A 10,577-nucleotide genomic window follows, 5' to 3' on the forward strand; every position below is an offset into this window, starting at 1 on the left:
TACTTTTGTTCTGGTAGCATTTGTCTCATTAAAACTCTAAAAAGTTAAAACTGTAAAAGTTTACAATATGTAAGAAATAAAACATATGATGTTACTGCTGAGTTACTGTTACCACCCAGAACTTGATTATTTTCCCACTACAGCACATCCAGAAGTGTTTAATTTTTCTTATACAACAACAATTTGCCAATGATTACATTTATTATTAAAGTTTTAAAGTATTACACTTTTTCCATTTATTTTAGTAGTGTGGATTATCCATGAAACAAGTTAGTTCCTGTTATCACTTACATTATAGCAGCTATAATTGTTCCCTCAACAGGCTCTCTTTTTTCTCTCTCTGTTAAAGTTAATATGACAAAAAAGACTTGAAGAGTTTTCCATGGCAGAAGTTAGCACGAACATATATACAACATACAAAGCGCTGACACTGGAGACTCCTTCCAAAACTGCTAAAAAAAATCTTCTCACCATATCAATGATTATATGTTTTTATTTGTTAAATAACATGTTTTTAATCTGTTTAGGTCATGCAGAGGTTCCTCCATGCAAATCCCTGTGAAGTAGTCATTACTATAGAAACGACAGAATATTAGAACAAGTGTATTGATATAAACCTGTGATTTGATTATAGCCAGCACTACTGTCAGTGCTGCTGTTATAGAAAATTAATCCACACCAAGTTACTGTGACACGTTCACTTTGGATTATGTATCAGAATACATTTTGATGTATTTTTATCCATTACCGAGTGCATGGACAAGCCACAGCTTTAGATAAATCTCAGTCGGAACTATCTAAAAAAAAAAAAAAGGAATTGGCCATGAAAGACACCTAATGATTCAGCTTTGTATTAGAGTCAGACCACCTCTAACTCAGAGCCCATGGGAAACATGCTAGATATTTATCGATCTTGTGTCTCTGCTCCTGTCCCATCTGTTTTCATAAACATGATATTTACTGTCACCTGGTCCTATAACATTTTGGTATTGCTGACTCATGCTCAGCTGCAGCTTGTTGTCTCTGGTTACTCATTCATCCTGCAGTGAGCACTAGAAATAGTGCACTAGCGATCCCTGTGTGATGTTGCATCATTGTGGCATTCTGGATTGCTTGTGTACAAAGTCAGTGCACAGTATGATTATGATGTTGTGAATGGTGCAGTGCCTAGGGAGAAGAGGGGCTTGGTATTTAGGACAAGCCCCATCATTAGATGTAAAACGTGAAGCAGCTCACAGCTCTGACCTGACGTCATGATTTGATGCATTATCCATTGTTGTGGCTGTATTGGATACACTCACACACACACAATGCACACACACAACAGTTGACCTTGTTGCGTGATTTTCGCTGTTTAGGATCACTGATCCATGCTGAAGGGCATTTTACAGATTATGACAACAAGGTTCTAACTAAAGATGGGAATTCAGACAGATTAGTCTGAAAAAAAAAAAAAAAAACAGTGACATTTTAGAAGCAGGAAGCATTTAGTGTGTGTGTGTGTGTCTCCTGCAGGGGAATTATTTTCTTATGAGCAATGCAGTAGGCCTATTATCTGGAAGGAAAAAGACAAACAAATTAATGCAACAGATGTTTCCTAAAATCATCATTAGTAGTCGGTAGTCATTTGTATTTTATTTAGCAATGTGATCTTGTCTTATTTACTACATACAAGTCAACTTACCACGCATAAACATAGTAAATCGCATCTTGTTCTGACCTGATCTAATAAATGCATGCACTATGAATGTCATGAAATACAATAAATGATATAAATAAAATAAATCATGAATCCTGATTTCCATAAGCCTGACAATTCAGGCTTAAATAACAGCTCACTTCATTCACTTAGATATCTCACTAGCTCAGATCCAAATCCAGATGGATTTTAGGGAATGTTGCTAATCAAGGCACCTACTAGTCAGTGTTGAAAACGATGCTGCTAAGAGTGAATTGTTTATAATGAGGTTTGGTGGTTCTGCTGTTCCTCAGTGTCCTTACTGCAGCTGCTGCTAAGTTATTTGAGTGATGAGGTGTGTCGGTGCCTGTAGGATCCCCCTGGGGACAAAAGGAGGTTAGTGGGATAAGGAAATGATTCCTACAGCTGCTGCAGACCACAGCTGTTCTAACACACACACATACACACACATACACACAGCTGGCTGCACATAGGGGGTCAGACCCCTGAGAATAAATCATCTGGTAACTACTACAAGCAAACAGTTTTGGGGAAAACACTTCGGGTTCAGTATGTTAAATTCTTAAATAAGTCTGACTTATACACTTATACCTGTACCCCTGCTCATTTCTGCAATTATCCAATCAGCCAGGCTTGTGACAGATCAAGAGCTTCAGCTAATGTTCACATTAAACATCAGAATGGAGAAAAAAATGTGATCTCAGTGACTTTGAGTGTTGCATGGTTGTTGGTGACAGATGGGCTGGTTTGAGTATATCAGGATCTCCTGGGATTTACACAGAGAGTTTACACAGTATGGTGTGAAAAACAAAAAACATCCAGTGAGCAGAAGTGGAAAATGTCTTGTTGATAAGAGAGGTCAGTGGAGAATGGCCAGACTGGTTCGAGCTGACAGGAAAGCTGTGGTAATTCAAATAACCACTCTTTACAGCCGTGGTGAGCAGAAAAGCATCTCAGCATGCACAAAACATCGAAACTTGAGGTGGATAGGCTACAACAGCAGAAGACTACATTGGGTTTCTCTTCTGTCAGCAAATAACAAAAATCGGAGGATAGAATGGGCACAGTCTCACCAAAACTGAACAGTTGGTGATGTTTTTCCAGTCTTCAATGGCTCGGTTTTGGTGGGGTGCTAATATTTTGGGAGGCGTGTCTCCAATGAAACTCAATAGGGAAAGGCTTTATTTGTTTAAATTTCCAAACAGTTTGATGAAACTTTAGTTTCTTCAAAATTGACTATACCTTAAAATTGTTTGAACATGACTGTAATTAGGACAGAGAGAATTACTACACGTACAGGATGTAGCAAAGTTAGATGTTTTCTTAAGACTTTCTCAGAAATTTTGATCAATCTGCATGTATATAATCGTGGCAGGTACTGAACGAGAACACTCAAATATAATAGAATTCTCTAATCTTCTATAGACACAAAACCACAAAACCTGCTATCACTTTCCCCTTCTCACTTTCCTACTTTGTCTCTCACACAGACACATATCATTTATTTTGCTTAATTAGTTTTTGCACTTGGATGAAAGCTGGTCCACTGGGCTTTTGTTACAGGGTCAATTACGGGAGTGAAGAAGCTGAAGGCTTTAAAAGCAAATAAGAAATGTAATCCCCCCGTGCTAAATAAAGAGAGAGGGGGACTCTGATTATTCCAAACGGATGTAATTATGATTGAATGTGTCTCTTGGCTGGGAGAGATCTATAATATGCCGGCTCATAATGCGTGCCAGTTCCTGGCATTCGAAATTGAAAATATGTTGCACATAATTTTTTAATGACATTGGGCAAGAGTTTTTCAACTATTCATCAAGGGGTGTGTGCAGCAATGGGAACTTTCAGAGGCAAGCTTTGTGAAGAGTTTTCCAAGGTTCTCTTAGAACTAGTGTTCTTGTGATGCCTTTGAACAAACGTCTAAAAAGTCTAAAATCGAAGGTTGCATCCATTATAGAAGCTTTATTTGACCAGTGTTTCACTAAATAGGATTTTTTTCTCTTCACATCTGTTGCTGCAGTGACTAACATTGACGATACACAACTCCAGCGTCCTTGGATTGATCCAGAGCTTGGGATACTGTCTTTGCATGTTCGCCTACAGGTTTCTCTGGCTTCCACCTGCATCCCAAAAACATGCCAGTAGGTGAACTGACTACTCTAAATTGTCCTGTGATTGGCAGGGTGTAAGATCGAGAGTGTATTCCTGCTTCAAGCCCAGTGTTCCCAGGATAGGCTCTGGATCTGCTGCAACCCTCAAGACTTCTAGTCTTGGCTGAACTACGGCTGCTCCATAAACTCAATTTTAAACCATCCATCAATAGTTAACATCTACCATCCTTCTCTGAGCTAAGGTAACTGAAGTTAAAGTAACTAAAATTAGACAATAAATTTTAAATTGTGGCCCTGTGCATATTTAACATGCTTTCTACTAGCAGTCTTGGTGTTACTTTAGGCTGTGACAAATGTGTCTGATTGGCAAGCAAGTTTGACATTGAATTTAGAAAGAAAGTTTAGATAATCATGTGATAGTCAGTCAGGTGTGTAATCATTTCCAAGTGGTTTGATGTGACAAAATTTGGCAACACATGAGAGACAAAAAAAATGGAAGGTGCTGGACACATCACTAGGCTGCCGAGAGCAGAGTGTAAATTCAAACCTAAAAAAGGCTCTCCAGAAGCTTGCTAATTAAAGCAGGTGAGAAGTTGGCTGAGACAGGCTGAATTTAGCAGTGACACCTTACTGTGGAGCAGATATAGAGATAGAAAGGTGAAATTTGGAGCCTGAAACACTGCTTCTTGATTTTTATATTGTGAGTATGCACAATTATTTAGCAGTTGACCTTTTGACGTGATTGATCTATGGTTCACTGACAATGCTGTAGATCTATATTGGATTTTAAGCGATAAAATCATTCTACAAAGGAAGAGCTCTGATGAAAAATAAGATTCCCAATCAACTTGGCCAGATAGTTCGAGTCTTTTCCAAAAAAATATTTTTAGATGTAGCTTGATGGTAAAGTTCATAACACTTGCCTGCGTGCAATATGCAGCTAATCGATACTATTTGCACTCATCAATATGACCTTGCTTTCAGTGACTAGGCCTGGTTCACCAGGCCACTCCTCCTCCAACATCTAATCTGCTCTGGAATACATCAGCTCCTTCGATCAATACGTCTCTAGAGGAATTAGATGTCATTTAAGACCCCACAACCAATTTCTCCTATGAGACACAGTCATAAATGGAAAAAGAAATCAGATAAAATATCACATGTATTGTGTGAGAATCCATCATTACACACTATGATGGTTGTCTCTCTAGTTGTAAAAAGGCTGCTGAGCTGTGATAAAGAACAGTGGAATTTTCAAACTCACCTTGAGCTGTATTCCTGCATTCAGTGAGCACTGTGAGCAGTGATGCATTTCTATGCGTCATTGCCTTCCACGGTAAACGAACCCTAAATTACACTCACTCCACGTTCTCAGGTTTAGCAACACAGGTAACTGAAGCTAGCAAATCTAAGCAAGGATATTACACTGAAAGGCAATACTTTGGGTTTAAAAATATTTGTTAAGTACAGTAAAATACTCATTTATTTTATACTATAGTGCTTTTGAATTCTTGAATCTGATTGCTCAGATGATGTTGATAAAAATTCCTATAACAACACAGATGTGACAATAATTCCGGCTGTAAGGCAATTCACAGGTTTCTATTAATGCACTGGTTCTAATGCATTATTGTTTCTATAGTAACAGCTCATACACAGGGACTTGTGTGGCGTACGATCTACATAATCTAAGCCTAAGAAAAAACCATATTTTTTTTATTTAACAAAGAAAAACATTTAATCATTGATATGGTGAAGCTTTCTGTAAGTAGATGTTTATTTAACATTTAGGGAAGGAGTCTCCAGTGTCAGTCAGTAAGTTCTCAACAAACGGGAACATTTTAATGAAAGGGCTGTTGTGCTTTAATACGGCAAGCTGTTTTATAGCTAATATAATGTTAGTTATAACAAGAACTAACATGTTCCACCACGTTAAATGTAACTATAAATGGTTAAAAGTACTACATTTCATTTATTAATAAAATAAATTGTGCAAATTGCTGTGGAATAAGAGGAAGAAGACACTTTGGGAATGTTAGCAGAAAATACTAAACTGTGGAGAGGTACAATAACTCCGCTTTGCGTCAGGCCATATCACACCACCCCATCGTTGATTATTATCCTATAACAGCACACCCCTCCATGTTTTATTCCTTAATGAATAGATCATACAATAAGCTGAGGATGTCATTTCATACTTGTAGTTGAAGACTTTGCTTGTACTGTTTGATTGCACTGTGGCTTTGAAGGGTCTATGGACTATAAAATGTTAAGGCAATGGTGCTCACTCTTGTCTAATCAACTGGCTGCTATCAGTTTGTAAATGTATATAATGAGTTCTCTGTGTGTACAAACATTTGGTGTTCCACAAGGCTCAGTTCTAGGAACACTTCTTTTAAGTTTATATATGTTACCACTGGGTAAACATGGTAATAGCTCCCATTTTTTAGGGTCATACAGTAACACATTCAGGGGCATCACGTAAAGGACATCAAGGTAGTCTATTTAATTCTGACACAACAAAAATACTGTGCTAGAAGCAAGCTATTTCATTATATGTTAACTCATAATGGCTTTTCAGTTTCCCCATGTTTTGCACTGAAAACTTTGGAATATTATCTTAGTTGAAGATCTTGCTGTCTTGATGTTTCAGTCTTTATTATAAATAGAAAGTGTAACCACACTGGCAATATTTTATCACTACAGTTGCTGCCAGGTAAGTTTTGCATTTATTACAAATTTCACTACTTTGGAATTTGAAGCTCTTTGCTTCACAGTACCTGAGAAAACTCTTGAATTTATGATATGCCATATCTGAATGGATCAAAAGCTGCAGGGTCTTTATTAGTATTTACAATATTCACCTTCCTGTCAGTGTTCAGGACAGGGTCAAGCTTTAAATCTAGGTTAATATCATGCTTGTTTAGTTCAGCCTTTTGATAAAATCTTCTCCCATAGACAGATATATGGTGAACAGGAATATTGGTGCTGTGGCCTGCCTCTCTCATGTGGTCTCAGGTTTTTTCAAAGTGGAAAGAAGGGCTGCTGATGGGTGTCTTTGTGCCTTCTGGGTTTTATTCCACCTGGGACAAGAAGAAGAAGTACCTGGTAGAAGTAGTTTCTCTGTCTGTCTCTCTCTCTCTGTCAAGCTACACATGCTAATCCTGAGATATCAGTGATCCTGACCCCTTCTGCTCTCCGGACCTGCCTGATCAAGCCTGATGCCCTACTTCTGGTTGGAGTTCTCATCACTCGGAAATCACTCCCTGCTGCTGACGATGGCTCCACATGGACAGACTAAAGATACATGAGATTACTGTGGATGGTACCACAACCATGAAGATGGCTTTGGACTGCAATTGATACAAACAGTTTTGCTACAATGGCTTAGGACTACAATCGCTATGATAGCTTTACGACTGCAACTGCCATGAAGAGTTTTGCATTCAAGTCTCCATCAATGAACAGTTGATAACTTCAACCAAATAGACTTCATGTGAAAATTATGATGAATTTCCTGATTACACAATTGCACTTTTTCACCATAGAGTACACAGTTATAGAAGGGAATTATTTATAATCGCACTATCCTTTGTCAACCAGATGAGAATGGGTTCTCTTTTGAGTCTGGTTCTTCCTCACATCATCTCAGGGAGTTTTTCCTTGCCCGTCACCTCTGGCTTGCTCATGAGAGATAAATTTGGAAATGTAAAATTTATATCCTGAATTTATATATTTCTGTAAGCTGCTTTGTGACAATATCCATCGTTAAAAGCCCTATACAAATAAAATTGAATTGAATTGATTCTGGTACAAGATCTCAATACACTAACCTGCCATGGTTCTCCCTGCATCTTTACATTGGAGATATTTGAACACACATCAGCAATTCATCTCCCTAATGGAATGAATAATCTCACATGGATGCTCCAGAGATTAGCACTTCCCAAGAACTGCCATGATTATAAACTGTGCTATGCCACCTTACCAAGCCTCATGCTAGTCTTATGATAACAGGGCTGTAAAAGAGTACAGCAATCAAAGCTAGTACTAGCTAGTTCAAAAGTGTCCAAAATGAAAAAGGCAAAATGTATTGCAACAAAAATCTCAGTAGGCCAGAAAATCATAAATCTAAACAAATGGGAAGCTCCAGGCCCCCTCCGCAGGTGGAGGTTGAACCAGGGTCCATCCCACCTAGCGTGATGAAAAATACAAAATATCAAATATAAAAATGTAGAAGTAAACAAAATGGAAACAAGGAATCAGCGATGCAGGACGCAAATGTAGGAGAAAACATGATCAGATCATCTTCCAATTGTAGCATTTTTTTGTCTACAAAACAATAAAAAATCCAATTCACCTACCAGTTTTGGGAGGTGGGAGGAAACTGGAGAAATCTGAGGAAACCCACGCAGACACAGGAGAACATGTGCAAAGCTATAGACAGTAATCTTAGCTCAAACCCATCAAACCGGGGACCCTGGAGCCATGAGGCAGCAACATTACTCTCTGCACCACTATGCTGCCCCTGAATATACAAGCTATTCTCATATGGAGACTTTCACTCATGTTCTTATACCTTACATCCTGTACATTTTCAACACAATACGAATGTCCAAATTTCATTATGAGCTTAATTCATAAGCTTTTGTCATTAGCGTAATAACAAAATCATAATATCCGGTGTCTTCCAGAGAAGAATAGGTTGGGTCTGTCTATTTGATGTTAAGCAGAGCAAATCTATAAGATAGGAAGATCTCTGAAATATAGTCTGTGGAGAAAAGCTGCTCAGTGATTGCAACCCCAAGGTCACTAGAGGACCTTGTTGGTATTAATTACAAGAGCTGAGCTTGGTGATGACAGCGTTTTGGACTGAATGACCAGGAAGACATAAAGCTGACATAAAGGTCTCAAGGACAGGTAGAGTTGAATATCGTCACCATAGCAGTGATAAAGGAAGCCATGAGAATGGATGACTGATGCTACGTTATAATGGGGTCAAGTTCCTGAAAGTTCCACATGAACAGTCCACTCTTGTGGTATTTATGTGAGTAATTCAACAAGCATAGACTCTTGAGGGTTAGCAGTCGTCAATCATTGTGATTTGGAATCCTCAAAATGCCATAATCCCACGTAGGATCTTCTTAAGGGGTATGGGGTGATTTCTTTGAGTGCAGCTCCTCTGATGCCAGTTGTAGAAGAAGGCAAGCAGAATCTAATGGTTTACCATATCAAAAAAATGAACACAGATCCAGAGGTATGAGAACTGAAGACTTGTTCTCCGTTCTTGCAGATTGGAACGCTCCCACAACCGGTTTTGGCTGGTATAAATGGGTTGGTAGGGCATAGTCTTCCCCATCTTGCTCTTAAGGTGGATTATTTTGGAACCCAAAACAACAACACCAAATGTTGTAAGAAAAATAAGCAGAATAGTATGAAGAAGTGAGGCTAGGGCTGATTTTTTTCTTGCCCAGATTGTAGATTCATGAAGCCTATCAGTAGTCTTGCCAAGAGAGCAAAACTGGCGGTAACATGAGTTAAGGCATGTACTAATCACGAACTTATGAAGAGCTAACCTGAACTACAATGTGAGTCTTATGAATAACGACCACCTTAAGTACATGTTAATACATATTTGTTAGCTAATGTATTAATTAACACGTAGGGTAAACTAACTCATACTAACAGGTGGTTATTATTCATGCGTGAATTCATAAGACTCACGTCAGAGTTAAGGTTAGCTCTTCATTAGTTTGTGATAAGTACATGCCTTAACTCATTGTTAGTTCATATTTAAGTAAGTATTAATTCAGTTATTTGTGCATGATTATTCATGTACTGTTATTGTAAAGTGTTACCAAACTGGCCATGCTCTAACTCCCCTGTCAATCACAATGACATTAGCTAATCATGGGTGTCGGTGAGCTCATGTATGCGGAAGAGGGTAGATAGCACTTTCCTCTGAGTGTCTAATGCTGCTCTGTGACGCAGCATGAGCAACAGTTTGAAAAGATGTGGTTGTCTGGTTTCACATGTCTCGGAGGAAGCATGTGTTAGCCCTCACCCTCCCTGGTTGGTAGCTGTTATATGATCGAGGAGAGCTGGCTGGTGGGTGGGAATAGGCAGGTGACCAAATTGGGGAGAAAACAGATAACAGATAACAGATAAGTAAAATTTAATAGTATATTAGTAGTAGCTGAGCTATTTTTAAAATAACATAGTTTTTACAAAGACAAGCTACTTTTTCACCAAGTAGCTTTTCACATAACCAGTGCGAACATTACTTTTGAATCAACCAAATCACAATGTGCAAACTACTGCATCCATCCAGACCCAAGATCAATATTTCTAATGTAAACTGTACATAGATGTGCGTGTCTCAGCTAGCATGGAGCTGTGTACGGAATAAGAGCATACTACAACTACAGAGGATTCATTCTACTAGTGATGAAAACAAGACTATCAAATATCCATTACCATGTTTATCAATGTTTATGAGCATGAAATATTCGCAATGCACGTTTGTTTGCAACCTACACAAACTAGAATTAAAAATACTGTCAATATAAAAGAGGGTAGTTCGTTATCTTCTTCTTTGTATTGTTGTTGTTTAGCTATCTAGTTGAGTAACAAGGGTGCTAGCATTAAGTGCTAAGTATTTTCTGTTGAATTAATGCAATGAGGTCGTGACTTATCAAACTAGCTAACTGTTACGACAGAGCATGATAGCTGACCTCAGGTATTTAGCCTAGCTTTTACTCAGTTTG

Source organism: Pangasianodon hypophthalmus, chromosome 21 (genome assembly GCF_027358585.1).
Source record: "Pangasianodon hypophthalmus isolate fPanHyp1 chromosome 21, fPanHyp1.pri, whole genome shotgun sequence".
NCBI lineage: Eukaryota > Metazoa > Chordata > Actinopteri > Siluriformes > Pangasiidae > Pangasianodon > Pangasianodon hypophthalmus.